The 16,676-nt window shown below is 40.7% G+C and overlaps 1 long non-coding RNA gene and 1 pseudogene across 1 annotated transcript in view; one reads left to right on the top strand and one right to left on the bottom strand.

Moving 5' to 3' along the window:
- Positions 1-16,676, top strand: part of LOC130307856 (uncharacterized) — a 28,532-nt gene that overhangs the window by 4,063 nt on the left and 7,793 nt on the right. The window contains exon 2 of the long non-coding RNA XR_008857002.1: positions 11,401-11,515. This is a non-coding gene — a long non-coding RNA (uncharacterized LOC130307856). The remainder of the gene's footprint in view (positions 1-11,400; positions 11,516-16,676) is intronic.
- LOC130307824 (protein spinster homolog 1-like) lies at positions 8,559-11,442 on the bottom strand (annotated as a pseudogene).

Here is a 16,676-nt window from a genome sequence, read left to right as displayed (position 1 = left end):
GATGGATATCTCCGTATCCAAAAATTGTATCTTGTCACGTGAGTAAGTGAGTGTAAACTGTAAGTCCGTATCAACATTATTTAAGTATGTTTGAAAGTCCTCTAGTTCCTCCCCTGTGCCACTCCAAATTAAGAAAATATCATCTATGTAGCGCCACCACCCCAGGATATTCCTGGAGTGGTGGGCCACATAGACATATCTCTCCTCAAAGTCTCTCATGACTATGTTCTAACGGACAGAGAAACCATAGGTGTAAAAAAGACCAATCGACACGTATTCCATTCATCACAACATATAATGAAGTGTCAAACAAAATTGCTCAAAAAGTTAAAAAACATTGGCACCTGATTAGCCAGAGTTATCCTAAAATTCCAGAGTTGAAAGAATTCCCGTTAATGTCTTACCGTAGATCTAGGAATCTGAAAGATACACTTGTGAAAGCAGACGTGTCTAAAGGAGTGCAGACACAAAAATATGCTTCTGTGGGTGTTAAGGGGTGCTTCCCCTGTAGGAGGTGCGTGAATTGCAAGTACCTCCAGAAAGGGAATACATTCACGCACCCCCAAACAGGGAAAACATACCCAATAAAATACTATTTGAACTGTGAAAGCAACTATGTGGTCTACATTTTATGGTGTCCTTGTAAACTCATTTACATTGGCGAAACGAAATGCGAGTTTAAAGTGAGACTTGGTCAACATAGATATTCTATACGCAAAAATAGGATTGACTTACCAGTCTCCAAGCATTTCTTGGAGGCCGGCCACCGGGAACATGATTTAAAATGCATGGTGGTGGACCATATTCCGCCACTGAAAAGGGGCGGTGATAGGGTTGCCACACTACAAAAAAGAGAGTTGAGATGGATCTATGACCTCAACTCTCTGAAACCCAATGGTCTTAACGTGGAGTTTGTGGTTTCTCCTAAAATAATGATGTAACTATGCTTGTGTTCCCAAGTGTCAGATCTGTAAACAGAGGTATTTTGAATCTTTTATGAGTGATGTTAATATTATTCTCTTTTCTTCTTTGTTTTATAGATCAATTAAGATGCTACATTCCGGACAAGCAGCCCTTAAGAGACACACACAAAAAAAGAGGACCAAAGCCAAGAACCGCAAATATTTTTTTAGTCTAATGGTTATTATTTTGTCTAATATAATGAGTTTTTTCACTTTTTTCACCATCATAGTGACAGCGCCCGAAATATATAATGGATAATTACTCATAATTTTGATATAGTGTTTAAAACTCCCACAGGTACACCCTGGTATGAATGGAATTTGCGTGAAGGGGAGCTGTTTTGACACCTCTGTACACAAAATACAGCCTGGTGTATAACCCCGATCAACAGAAGGTGAGGACTCACCTGTTTTGAGTGGGATATGCGTGCTCTGGGGTCCTATGGATTCTAGGAGACGCACCCAGGACTGTCTTTAAATAACAGAGTGCAGTGTCTAAGCCCCATAAATGTGTTATGACAGCAGGGTGATACTGTGGAGGATTATATAATTTTAGTAACGTACTTTGCCAGTACCTTACAATTAAATGCAATCTACAATTACCCTTATTAAAGATGGCGCTTTTGGATCACTAGCTGCTACTGAACATGCGCTGGGTGCCACGGAGCTTGGCCGCGCTGCATACGTTACCACCGGACTGATAGTCTAAGTGGTTTCCATAACTACGGGACGCTGTCACTTTGATTGGTTGAATTCCGGGAAACCGGAAGTAAGTCCCGGCGTCCCATGTGAGACTCGGGCTTGCGGTATATGGCGTGCTTATTAGCAGGCCAGTGTGGAGACGGGACTGCTTGACCCGGTAATGTTTTTAATTATTACACTACGTCACTTTTGACACTTACATAGATAGCACGTTTATCTTATTTTTTATGAATATTAAAGATTGGACATAAAATATATGTTTATCACAGTATAATACACTGTTTGGATTGCATAAATTATGCATTATATGAGAAATTTTTCACTTTATTTCCATGTCAGAATGTCATGTGATTTGTAAATGATTGTGATGTCACTGATTGGGGAGTGTATTTAAACCCCACATATATCACTTGTAAACCACTTGAAAATGGCGGTGTGAGATCGCCGAAACGTTGTCTTGTTCCTTGGAATAAAAGCACTTTGATTTAGCACTATTATTGGTGTGCTGCCTGCATTTATCCTATGTATCTATCTATCTTTCTATTTATCTATCTATCTCATATCTATCTCAGATAGATGAGAGATAGATGAAAGATAGATAGATATGAGAGATAGATAGATAGATGATATATAGATATATAGATAGATATGAGATAGATAGAAAGATAGATTAATAGATGATAGATAGATAGATGATAGATATGATATAGATAGATAGATGATAGATGTGATATAGATAGATAGATAGATAGATAGATAGATAGGAGATAGATGGATAGATAGATGATTGATAGATAGATAGAGCAGTGTTTCCCAACCAGGGGGCCTCCAGCTGTTGCAAAACTACAACTCCCAGTATGCTCATAAAGCCAAAGACATGCTTGGAGTTGTCTTTTTGCAATAGCTAGAGGCCCCCTGGTTGGGATACACTGCTCTATCTATCTATCAATCATCTATCTATCTATCCATCTATCTCCTATCTATCTATCTATCTATCTCATATCTATTATCTATCTATCTATATATCATCTATCTATCTATCTACAAAACTAAAGATCCAGCGGCAGTCCCAGATAAGGTGCAAAAACAAAGTGTTTTATTCCCCCATGTATGTGTGACGTTTCGATAGCATCCCGCCATCTTCATCATACGTACAGTTGTACATTCTGTAGTCTCTGTGACATCACTGTGTTTCATAATAAACTGTGACATCACTGTGCTTCATCATAAACTGTGACATCACTGTGCTTCATAATAAACTGTGACATCACTGTGCTTCATAATAAATTGTGACATCACTGTGCTTCATAATAAACTGTGACATCACTGTGCTTCATAATAAACTGTGACATCACTGTGCTTCATAATAAACTGTGACATCACTGTGCTTCATAATAAACTGTGACATCACTGTGCTTCATAATAAACTGTGACATCACTGTGCTTCATAATAAACTGTGACATCACTGTGCTTCATAATAAACTGACATCACTGTGCTTCATAATAAACTGTGACATCACTGTGCTTCATAATAAACTGTGACATCACTGTGCTTCATAATAAACTGTGACATCACTGTGCTTCATAATAAACTGTGACATCACTGTGCTTCATAATAAACTGTGACATCACTGTGCTTCATAATAAACTGTGACATCACTGTGCTTCATAATAAACTGTGACATCACTGTGCTTCATAATAAACTGACATCACTGTGCTTCATAATAAACTGTGACATCACTGTGCTTCATAATAAACTGTGACATCACTGTGCTTCATAATAAACTGACATCACTGTGCTTCATAATAAACTGACATCACTGTGCTTCATAATAAACTGTGACATCACTGTGCTTCATAATAAACTGTGACATCACTGTGCTTCATAATAAACTGTGACATCACTGTGCTTCATAATAAACTGTGACATCACTGTGCTTCATAATAAACTGTGACATCACTGTGCTTCATAATAAACTGTGACATCACTGTGCTTCATAAGAAACTGACATCACTGTGCTTCATAATAAACTGTGACATCACTGTGCTTCATAATAAACTGTGACATCACTGTGCTTCATAATAAACTGTGACATCACTGTGCTTCTAATAAACTGTGACATCACTGTGCTTCATAATAAACTGTGACATCACTGTGCTTCATAATAAACTGTGACATCACTGTTGCTTCATAATAAACTGACATCACTGTGCTTCATAATAAACTGTGACATCACTGTGCTTCATAATAAACTGTGACATCACTGCTTCATAATAAACTGTGACATCACTGTGCTTCATAATAAACTGACATCACTGTGCTTCATAATAAACTGTGACATCACTGTGCTTCATAATAAACTGTGACATCACTGTGCTTCATAATAAACCTGTGACATCACTGTGCTTCATAATAAACTGTGACATCACTGTGCTTCATAATAAACTGTGACATCACTGTGCTTCATAATAAACTGTGACATCACTGTGCTTCATAATAAACTGTGACATCACTGTGCTTCATAATAAACTGACATCACTGTGCTTCATAATAAACTGTGACATCACTGTGCCTTCATTCCTGTAATTTGATGTCACTGTGTATAACAACCCTGTAGTGACATCACAGTTTATTATTCTTGAATGCTGACTTCACTGTGTATATTTTCCCAGTACAATGACATCACTGTATAGTTACCCTCTACTGTGACAACACTGCGTTTATTAACCCTGTAGTGGCAAAACTGTTTATTGTCCCTGTACAGAGACATTACTGTTTATATTAACTCTGAACTGTGATGTCACTGTGCATATTTACCCTGTATTGTCACTCGCAGTGCAAGGTAAATATGTACAGTGGCATTAGGGTATACAGGCTTAATATATACAGTGATGTCACAGTGCAGTGTAAGTATCAACAGTGATGTTGCAGTATAGAGATAACACACAGTGATGTTATAGTTCAGAGATAATATACACAGTGATGTCACAGTACAGGGATACACACAGTGATGTCACAGTACAGGGATAATACACACAGTGATGTCACAGTACAGGGATAATATACACAGTGATGTCACAGTACAGGGATAATATTCACAGTGATGTCACAGTACAGGGATAATACACAGTGATGTCACAGTACAGGGATAATACACAGTGATGTCACAGTACAGGGATAATACACACAGTGATGTCACAGTACAGAGATAATACACAGTGATGTCACAGTACAGAGATAATACACACAGTGATGTCACAGTACAGGGTTAATACACAGTGATGTCACAGTACAGAGATAATACACACAGTGATGTCACAGTACAGGGAGGGATAATATACACAGTGATGTCATAGTACAGGGATAATACACAGTGGCGTCACAGTACAGGGATAATACACAGTGATGTGACAGTACAGGGATAATACACAGTGATGTGACAGTACAGAGATAATACACACAGTGATGTCACAGTACAGGAATAATACACAGTGATGTCACAGTACAGGAATAATGCACAGTGATGTCACAGTACAGGAATAATACACAGTGATGTCACAGTACAGGAATAATACACAGTGATGTCACAGTACAGGGATAATATACAGAGTGATGTCAAAGTACAGGGATTATATACAGAGTGATGTCACAGTACTGAGATAATACACACTGTGATGTCACAGTACAGGGATAATACACACAGTGAGGTCACAGTACAGGGATAATACACACAGTGATGTCACAGTACAGGGATAATATACACAGTGATGTCACAGTACAGGGATAATACACATAGTGATGTCACAGTACAGGTATAATATACACAGTGATGTCACAGTACAGGGATAATACACACAGTGATGTCACAGTACAGGGATAATATACACAGTGATGTTACAGTACAGGGATAATACACAGTGATGTCACAGTACAGGCATAATACACAGTGATGTCACAGTACAGGGATAATACACAGTGATGTCACAGTACAGGGATAATACACAGTGATGTCACAGTACACGGATAATACACAGTGATGTCACAGTACAGGGATAATACACAGTGATGTCACAGTACAGGGATAATACACACAGTGATGTCACAGTACAGAGATAATACACACAGTGATGTCACAGTACAGAGATAATACACACAGTGATGTCACAGTACAGGGATAATACACACAGCGATGTCACAGTACAGGGATAATACACAGTGATGTCACAGTACATAGATAATACACATAGTGATGTCACAGTACAGGGAGGGATAATATACACAGTGATGTCATAGTACAGGGATAATACACAGTGACGTCACAGTACAGGGATAATACACAGTGACGTCACAGTACAGGGATAATACACAGTGATGTCACAGTACACAGATAATACACACAGTGATGTCACAGTACAGGAATAATACACAGTGATGTCACAGTCCAGGAATAATACACAGTGATGTCACAGTACAGGAATAATACACAGTGATGTCACAGTACAGGGATAATATACAGAGTGATGTCACAGTACAGGGATAATATACAGAGTGATGTCACAGTACAGGGATAATACACAGTGATGTCACAGTACAGAGATAATACACAGTGATGTCACAGTACAAGGATAATACACAGTGATGTCACAGTACAGGGATAATACACACAGTGATGTCACAGTACAGGGATAATATACAGAGTGATGTCACAGTACAGGGATAATATACAGAGTGATGTCACAGTGCAGGGATAATACACAGTGATGTCACATTACAGGGATAATACACACAGTGATGTCACAGTACAGGGAAAATACACAGTGATGTCACAGTACAGAGATAATACACAGTTATGTCACAGTACAGGGATAATACACATTGATGTCACAGTACAGGGATAATACACACAGTGATGTCACAGTACAGGGATAATACACAGAGTGATGGCACAGAACAGAGATAATACACAGTGACGTCACAGTACAGGGATAATACACAGTGATGGCACAGTACAGAGTTAATACACAGTGATGTCACATTACAGGGATAATACACAGAGTGATGGCACAGTACAGAGATAATACACAGTGATGTCACAGCACAGGGATAATACACACAGTGATGTCACAGTACAGGGATAATACACAGTGATGTCACAGTACAGGGATAATACACACAGTGATGTCACAGTACAGGGATAATACACAGAGTGATGGCACAATACAGAGATAATACACAGTGACGTCACAGTACAGGGATAATACACAGTGATGGCACAGTACAGAGTTAATACACAGTGATGTCACATTGCAGGGATAATACACAGAGTGATGGCACAGTACAGAGATAATACACAGTGATGTCACAGTATAGGGATAATACACAGTGATGTCACAGTTTAACCATCTCACAGCTGGACCACCATGTAATTTCAGCAGAAAATAAAGCAGGGCCTCATGTTCAAGTTTCGCCTAAGGCCTCACAAAGTCTAGAGCCGCCTCTGGTCGGCCCTACCATGGGACCCGATGGGACCATAAGTCCCAGGTGGCACTTTCAGGGGCGGCATTTTGCTGCCCCCTTTTTTTTTGTGCCTAGTAGGTTCATGGTAGGGTTGGCGCCGCCGCTGCTCACTGTTCTAAAGGGGTATAATAGAGCAGCGGGCACTTTAGACAGTGAGTCTGCCTCCGGCCGACCGGGGTCTGACGAGGGACGCCGCACAAGTGACGTACTTCTGCAGACCCGCTCAGGAGGACGTCAGTGACGTCACTCGTCAGGCCGCTGCTGGAGAGGAGAAGCGCTGTGCAGGGCAGGTAAGTGTGTCTCTGTGTGTGTCTGTGTCTGTCTGTGTGTTTGGGGGGGCTATGGCTACCTAATGTGAGGAATCCATGCTACCTAATGTGGGGAAACTATGTTACCTAATGTGGGGAATCTGTGCTACCTAATGTGGGGAAACTATGCTACCTAATGTGGAGAAAGTATGCTACCTAATGTGGGGAAGCTATGCTACCTAATGTGGGGAAAATATGTTACCTAATGTGGGGAATCTGTGCTACCTAATGTGGGGAAACTATGTTACCTAATGTGGGGGAACTATGTTACCTGATGTGGGGAATCTGTGCTACCTAATGTGGGGAAACTATGCTACCTAATGTGGGGAAACTATGTTACCTAATGTGGGGAATCTGTGCTACCTAATGTGGGCAAACTATGCTACCTAATGTGGGGAAACTATGTTACCTAATGTGGGGAAACTATGTTACCTGATGTGGGGAATATGTGCTACCTAATGTGGGGAAACTATGCTACCTAACGTGGGGAAACTATGTTACCTAATGTGGGGAATCTGTGCTATCTAATGTGGAGAAACTATGCTACCTAATGTGGGGAAACTATGTTACCTAATGTGGGGAATCTGTGCTACCTATTGTGGGGAAACTATGCTACCTAATGTGGGGAAACTATGCTACCTAATGTGGGCAAACTATGCTACCTAATGTGGGGAAACTGCTACCTAATGTAGGGAATCTATGCTACCTAATGTGGGGAAACTATGGTACCTAATGTGAGGAAACTATGCTACCTAATGTGGGGAATCTATGCTACCTAATGTTGGGAATCTATGCTAACTAATGTGGGGGGCTTGATTGAGCTGCGGCATATGGGAGGCCTTAATAAATAATTAGAAACTTATACAGCAAGTGACATATGGGGGTCCACCTGAGTAAGTGACACATGGAGGGGGGGTGCTGAACAATTGATGTTTTGGGGGGGGGGGGGCACAGGCACATTCTTTGCACAAGGGCCCTCTGCTGTCTGTGTCCGCCCCTGGGTAGAGAATAAGGGGTAAAGTGGAACATAGAACAAATGCAGTTATTTTTTTCTTAATTTTTTTTTAATGAAGTAAATGAGATAAAGGTAAGCAATGACTTTTCCTCAGTCTGAAGCGCGGTCCTCATCGGCAGGAAGCAGTGAGGAGGAGGAGGATGACGGAGGTTCTGATTCCATCTCTGCTTCTTTTTCATCCCTCTCTATATATAGGGCCGTGGCCATGAAGAAGGCCCCTCCGATGACTGCCATTATGGTGCAGGTCATGAGGGCATACTCCAGGCTGCGGTATTTCAGAAGAGGGGATTTGGCATATCCTCGTTCGTAGGTGTCAGATATCAGGCCGATGAGGTACGGGCTGCCGGCGTCACCTAGGAGGTGATAGATTGTCATCTGCACAGCCAGGGCTGAAGATCTCCTCCACGGAGTTACTACTTTTAGTATAATGTCAGATATGAGGGTGAAATTTACTGACAGAAGCGTCTCTCCGATGAAGATGAAGATGTTGGTGGCAACGAGGCTGATGTTGCCAAAAGTCAATGCCAACAGAAGAAAAGGGGCGGAGAGCACCATCGCGCATCCACACACAAGCGGGTCCGCCCGTGGGTTGGATTTGCGATATCTTTTACTTATCTCCGTCCCTGCTACAACTCCCAGAATGCCGGAAACGACTGTAACCACACCAAATATTAGGATGTCGTGATAGTCACACGGTTCAGCACGGCAAGGGTCCTTCTCTTGTAGGTAGTGTTCGTGCGTGGGTCAGGTATGACGGACCCCATACACCTATGGCTCCCACTATGAAGGATACAGCCGTCGATCCCATGGTGGTTAACATGAAGCTTTGATTTTTAAATAGTTTTTTCAGATCTGTCGCCCATTTGGCAAACTTCTGGGATTTGTTGTTCTTCTTCCCGTTTGTAGTCGTTCTTGGAAGCTCCTTTGTGACCAAAATCATCAAAGCCACAGCTATGAGGCCCAGGCCAGGGGTGACCCGAAATGCCCAGTGCCAATCGCCCCTTGCTGCATCAGTCACTTTGGGCCCGATGATATATCCTAGTCCGCAGCCTACAGGTATGACGGAGTAAAACACGTTCAGCATGCGGGTCCGCTGGTCACTTGTAAAAAGGTCTGCAATGATGGAGGGGGCGATGGTGCAGAAAGTCGCCTCTCCGGCTCCAACCAGTCCACTCGTCAGCAGGAAGAGCAGGAAGTACCCGTCAGGGATGAATGACAGGGTAAGTGTCATGCTCAGCCAAACGATGACTCCTGCGCAAACAGTATATTTCTTATTACAGTGGTCGCCCAAATATCCGGCAATTGGTGCGACCAGCACGTAGCTTCCAATGAACAATGTATTCAATAAGCCGGACAGACTAGCATTGGTGTCATATGCTTTCTGTATATAAGGCAGCACCCCCGCCACGCTGGAGCGATTTGCATAGATGAGCAAATTAACAAAGGCGAGGATCACTACGGTGATGATGGAACGTGCGGTGGACATCACGCTTAGAGATGGCAGGTTCTGCCTCTCAGGGATATCGCCCTTTTCTACATCCATATCCCTATGGTCCTCCATTGCTTCTTCCTCCTCCTTCAGCAATGGGTCTTGTGGAGAGGCCATGGTCACAGGTCAGAGCCTGAAAACACTAGAGAGAGAGAGATAAGTGAACACATTAGACAACATGTCATCATTCCTGTTATTATACAATAGATCCTTCATACAGAAGAGCAGAAATGTCCAGCACAGAACCACAAGATAACACTAAGACCATCGCAGCCTCAGAAGAAGACGCTTCTCTATAAGTGTTTTATATGGAGACATCTTCCCTGAGGTTACCAATGTCTGATAACCCTGAACCTGTCCGGTCCTAGTAATATCTGATAACCCTGAACCTGTCCGGTCCTAGTAATATCTGATAACCCTGAACCTGTCCGGTCCTAGTAATATCTGATAACCCTGAACCTGTCCAGTCCTAGTAATATCTGATAACCCTGAACCTGTCCGGTCCTAGTAATATCTGATAACCCTAAACCTGTCCGGTCCTAGTAATATCTGATAACCCTGAACCTGTCCAGTCCTAGTAATATCTGATAACCCTGAACCTGTCCGGTCCTAGTAATATCTGATAACCCTGAACCCGTCCGGTCCTAGTAATATCTGATAACCCTGAACCTCTCCAGTCTTAGTAATATCTGATAACCCTGAATCTGTCCTAGTAATGGCGGATTATAAGGGCTTGGCTGTATGGTCACTGGGCCATGTGAACTTCATACTGTAGATACAATTGGGCTATCCTGCTATATACATTTACTAATAATGAACCTACCCCACCTCATTAGGATCTATCCATCCCCTATATGACTTTCTGCCACTAGTTGATTTGAAAATGTTCCCTTTCGGAGTACCCAGAATATTTCTATTGTTAGTACACACAGAATTCTATTATATAATATTATATTTCTGCCCTAATCTTTCTGTTATTCTTTTACTACACCACCAAATCTTTCTCATAGACTTATATCTTTTAGAACATCATGAATTAGGACTCTTTTTCTTGGGGGCTTTTTTGGGCATAATTGCATTTTAGCAGTTTTGCAAGAAAAAGCTCTGGTCATGATACTATCTGTGCGTTTTATTATGTTTAATGCCTAAGCCAAGTATTGTCACAATGCCATGAGAAATATAACTTTTGTTATTTCTTTTGGAAATTAATTTCTTGGGTTTTTTTTGCTAAAAAAAAAAAGCAACAACAATAAAAAAAAAAACTGTCAAACAAAAAGCCCTGTGTATGTATGAATAGAAGAGGCTGAGACTTACCTTGTGGTTCTCTCTTCAGACAAGGAACGGTCAAAATCTTGAATTCTCTATCGCAAATAGAAACTCTCTAACAAACACTTTGCACCACAGGTTGTGAATGCAAAACACACTGAAGAGACTGCAGCCGGCGCGCACCTCCTTGTACAGCTTACGGTGACATCATCACAAGCATATGTGACATCACAGGGTTCTAAACCATCTTCAGGTATGTGTATATCTGTATAGTAAATGTGAGTAGCCGTATTAGTCCAGTGATGCAGATTGTAATACCTTTTTTATTGAACTAACAGAATTTTGTAGAGACAAAGTTTTGGGATTCCTCCCTGATAATTTATAAAGTCCTTTGATCATTAGTCCTTGTCTATTGGACTTGATAAAGGGAGGAATCCTGAAAGCTTGTCTCTACAAAATTCTGTTAGTCCAATAAAAAAGGTATTACAAGAGACTGCAACATATTTTTTAATTTGTGTGTATATATATATATATCTATATATATATATATATATATATATATATATATATATATATATATATATATATATATAGTTCCAAGCGTGAGTAGGTGCCTCCAGCTAGGATCTGGGTCCAGGATCCTGCATACGTAGTTCCAAGGAAAATGCTGTGGCACTCAAGGTATGGTGAAAAAATGAAAACTATTTATTCATCCCAAATGTGCAAAGAGCAAAGTCTCAATGGTCTCACACCATCATTATCAAGCCACTTGATAATGATGGTGTGAGACCATTGAAACATCGCTCTTTGCACATTTGGGATGAATAAATAGTTTTCATTTTTTCACCATACCTTGAGTGCCACAGCATTTTCCTTGGAACTACGTATGCAGGATCCTGGACCCGGATCCTAGCTGGAGGCACCTACTCACGCTTTAGGAGTGCTGCTTTCTTCTTTGACATATATATATATATATATATATATATATATATATATTAATATACACCTAGAAATACATCAAGTACATAAAAACATCTTTTAGAAAAATATTTCTCCAGGCCTGCCGAGTATATCCCCGTACTTCACAGTGTCTTCTTAGTTTATATATTTTAATCTTTTGACCTTTTAACCCCACTAGGACCAAGGGCATCCTGGGACTTAAAGGGGTATTCCAGGCCAAAACTTTTTTTTTTTATATATCAACTGGCTCCAGAAAGTTAAACAGATTTGTAAATTACTTCTATTAAAAAATCTTAATCCTTTCAGTACTTATGACCTTCTGAAGTTAAGGTTGTTTTTTTCTGTCTAAGTGCTCTCTGATGACACCTGTCTCGGGCAACGCCCAGTTTAGAAGTAAATCCCCATAGCAAACCTCTTCTAAACTGGGCGTTTCCCGAGACAGGTGTCATCAGAGAGCACTTAGACAGAAAATAACAACCTTAACTTCAGAAGCTCATAAGTACTGAAAGGGTTAAGATTTTTTAATAGAAGTAATTTACAAATCTGTTTAACTTTCTGGAGCCAGTTGATATATATATATTAAAAGTTTTTGCCTGGAATACCCCTTTAACCCCTTAAGGACGCAGGACTTAAATGTACGTCCTGGTGAGGTGGTACTTAACGCACCAGGACGTACATTTACGTCCTAAGCATAACCGCGGGCATCGGAGCGATGCCCGTGTCATGCGCGGCTGATCCCGGCTGCTGATCGCAGCCAGGGACCCGCCGGCAATGGCCGACGCCCGCGATCTCGCGGGCGTCCGCCATTAACCCCTCAGGTGCCGGGATCAATACAGATCCCGGCATCTGCGGCAGTTCGCGATTTAAATGAACGATCGGATCGCCCGCAGTGCTGCTGCGGGGATCCGATCATTCATAACACCGCACGGAGGTCCCCTCTCCTTCCTCCGTGCGGCTCCCGGCGTCTCCTGCTCTGGTCTGTGATCGAGCAGACCAGAGCAGGAGATGACCGATAATACTGATCTGTTCTATGTCCTATACATAGAACAGATCAGTATTAGCAATCATGGTATTGCTATGAATAGTCCCCTATGGGGACTATTCAAGTGTAAAAAAAAATGTAAAAAAATGTAAAAGTAAAAGTAAAAAAAAAGTGAAAAATCCCCTCCCCTAATAAAAAAGTAAAACGTCCGTTTTTTCCTATTTTACCCCCAAAAAGCGTAAAAAACATTTTTATAGACATATTTGGTATTGCCGCATGCGTAAATGTCCGAACTATTAAAATAAAATGTTAATGATCCTGTACGGTGAACGGTGTGAACGAAAAAAAATTAAAAAAGTCCAAAATTCCTACTTTTTGAATACATTTTATTAAAAAAAAAATTATTAAAAATGTATTAAAAGTTTTTTATATGCAAATGTGGTATCAAAAAAAAGGATAGATCATGGCGCAAAAAATGAGCCCCCATACCGCCGCTTATACGGAAAAATAAAAAAGTTAGAGGTCATCAAAATAAAGGGATTATAAACGTACTAATTTGGTTAAAAAGTTTGTGATTTTTTTTAAGCGCAACAATAATATAAAAGTATATAATAATGGGTATCATTTTAATCGTATTGACCCTCAGAATAAAGAACACATGTCATTTTTACCATAAATTGTACGGCGTGAAAACAAAACCTTCCAAAATTAGCAAAATTGCTTTTTTCGTTTTAATTTCCCCACAAAAATAGTGTTTTTTGGTTGCGCCATACATTTTATGATATAATGAGTGATGTTATTACAAAGGACAACTGTTCGCGCAAAAAACAAGCCCTCATACTAGTCTGTGGATGAAAATATAAAAGAGTTATGATTTTTAGAAGGCGAGGAGGAAAAAATGAAAACGTAAAAATTAAATTGTCTGAGTCCTTAAGGCCAAAATGGGCTGAGTCCTTAAGGGGTTAAGATTGAACCGATTATTATTGATATATGTCATGAATGCATCAACGGTCAGATGGTCGGACGACCAAATGATGACCACATCGTCTACATACCTCCCATACCATGCGAGACATGTGGAAAATGGATTGGTGTCAGAAAAAATTAACTGCTCCTCCCACCAAAAAACAAAAAGCACCCGTGCGCTGCAAATAAAAATTGTTACCAAACATAAAATAATTGTGTTTTAACACAAAATCTACCACCTCAATAATGTAATGTCTCAAATCCACAGAATATTTAGAAAATCTCATCAGTATATCCGAGATAGCTGATAATGCCAGGTTTTATGGAATACTGGAATAGAGCGATTCAATGTCGCAAGTAAGCCACGACAGAGAATCGCTCCATGTGAATTTAGTTCTTCTGACCAGGAGTTTACTGAAAATTCACATTGTTCAGATACCACGGACACTAGCGGGGACTCAGAACCGCAATATGTGAACACTCACAAGAATCGCAATGCGAGAAGACATAGGAAGAAGAGCTTCGTAGCGTAACAAGGACAAATGGAAAAAGTAATAAAAGAGGATTTTCAAGTCATTAACATTTCTGCACAAATCATTACAGATGAAGAAACCTCGGTCCTGTGGAAAGGACTGGGTTTCTCTCCTACACATCATTTTGATGTTTATCGGACAATTTTGGATATAAATAAATTTGTGAGAACTTTAACAGTTAAGAAACATTTTTTTGTGGAAAATGCTGATGAACCATCGGACCCACCTCAACTTTCTATAAACCCTGATTTACCACTAATGCATACGTTAGCAGAACAAATTGCTTTTAGAGATCTCTGTCTCCTTGAAAATAGTGGGATATCAATTTGTAATGAAGTGAATACTGCACATACCTTCTCCACTAAAAACCAAAATTTTTACCCCATACAGACCAGACCAGCAATTTTTGATTGGTTCCAGGACCTTATCATGAAAGATTTGGTTAATCTACAATCAAAAGTAATGTCCAATACAACTCGTCCTAATTTGAATAAAAAGGAGGCTGCTGCCATAAAGAAATTAAAGAAAAACAAAAATTTGACGATCCGATCCGCCGATAAAGGCGGCTCGGTAGTATGTATGGACACGGGACTGTATATCAATTCAAATGAAAATCTACTATGTGATGATAAAACTTACCTTAAACTTTGTGGGGATCCCACTGAACCTTTTAAAAAAGAACTGTTGACTCTGTTGGAAGAGGGGAAAGCCAGATCTATTTTGACCCAAAAAGAAGTGGATTATATTTTCGTGCCTGCTCCAATTATTCCTATCTTCCACTCGCTACCCAAGCTGCATAAGGACCGATTCCCGCCGCCGATGCGTCCGATCGTGTCGGGGATCGGATCCCTTAACGAGCACCTATGCGAGTGGTTGGACTCAGTACTGCAACCTCTGGTTATGCAATGCCCAAGTTATATCAAGGACACTAAACACTTGCTAAAAATCATGGATGAATTCACATGGAGCGATTCTCTGTCGTGGTTTACTTGCGACATTGAATCGCTCTATTCCAGTATTCCGCAAAACCTGGCATTATCAGCTATCTCGGATATACTGATGAGATTTTCTAAATATTCTGTGGATTTGAGACATTACATTATTGAGGTGGTTTTATGTTTGGTAACAATTTTTATTTGAAGCGCACGGGTGCTTCAATGGGAGCAAAGTCATCACCAGCTCGGGCTAAGCTTTTTGTTTTTTGGTGGGAGGAGCAGTTAATTTTTTCTGACACCAATCCATTTTCCACATGCCTCGCATGGTATGGGAGGTATGTAGACGATGTGGTCATCATTTGGTCGTCTGACCATCTGACCGTTGATGCATTCATGACATATATCAATAATAATCGGTTCAATCTTACGTTTACCCACACATGGTGTAAAAGTAAAACCCCCATTTTGGATGTCATATTACGTGGCAACCCTGATACAAATAAAATTGAGGTTGATCCTTACAGAAAAAAGATATCAGGCAATACCATCCTAAGGGCAAATTCATGCCATTCCAAACAAACAGTAAGAGCCATACCAGTAGGTGAACTTATACGAATTAAGCGGAACAGTTCTTCCGCCGAGGTGTACCGCAGGGAAGCTGATGCAGCATGCACACGCCTGGCGGCTCGAGAGTGGATCCTATGGATCGAAAATCCCTTTTTACAAGTAAGCAACCAACTGAATCACAAGATTGTCCTACATTTGTCACCACTTACAGTCCAGAATTTAATGACATCAAACGCATTGTAATTAAACACTTACCTTTGCTATCAACAGATCCCACGGTAGGGGAGATTATAAAGTCAGGTGTGAGATTTGCAGCGAGGCGGGCACCTACTCTATCCAATCTCCTTGTTCCCAGTATTGTGGACACGGCTAGTGTTACCACCCAGTGGATTAGCACCAAGGGCTTCCACAAGTGCGGTAAATCGCGGTGTGTGGTATGTCCCTTTGCCGAAAAATGCCAGAAAATAGAAG

The sequence above is a fragment of the Hyla sarda genome, chromosome 1 (genome assembly GCF_029499605.1).
Source record: "Hyla sarda isolate aHylSar1 chromosome 1, aHylSar1.hap1, whole genome shotgun sequence".
Lineage (NCBI taxonomy): Eukaryota > Metazoa > Chordata > Amphibia > Anura > Hylidae > Hyla > Hyla sarda.
Note: the sequence above shows the minus strand (reverse complement) of the source record. Positions and strands in the feature narration are given on the sequence as shown.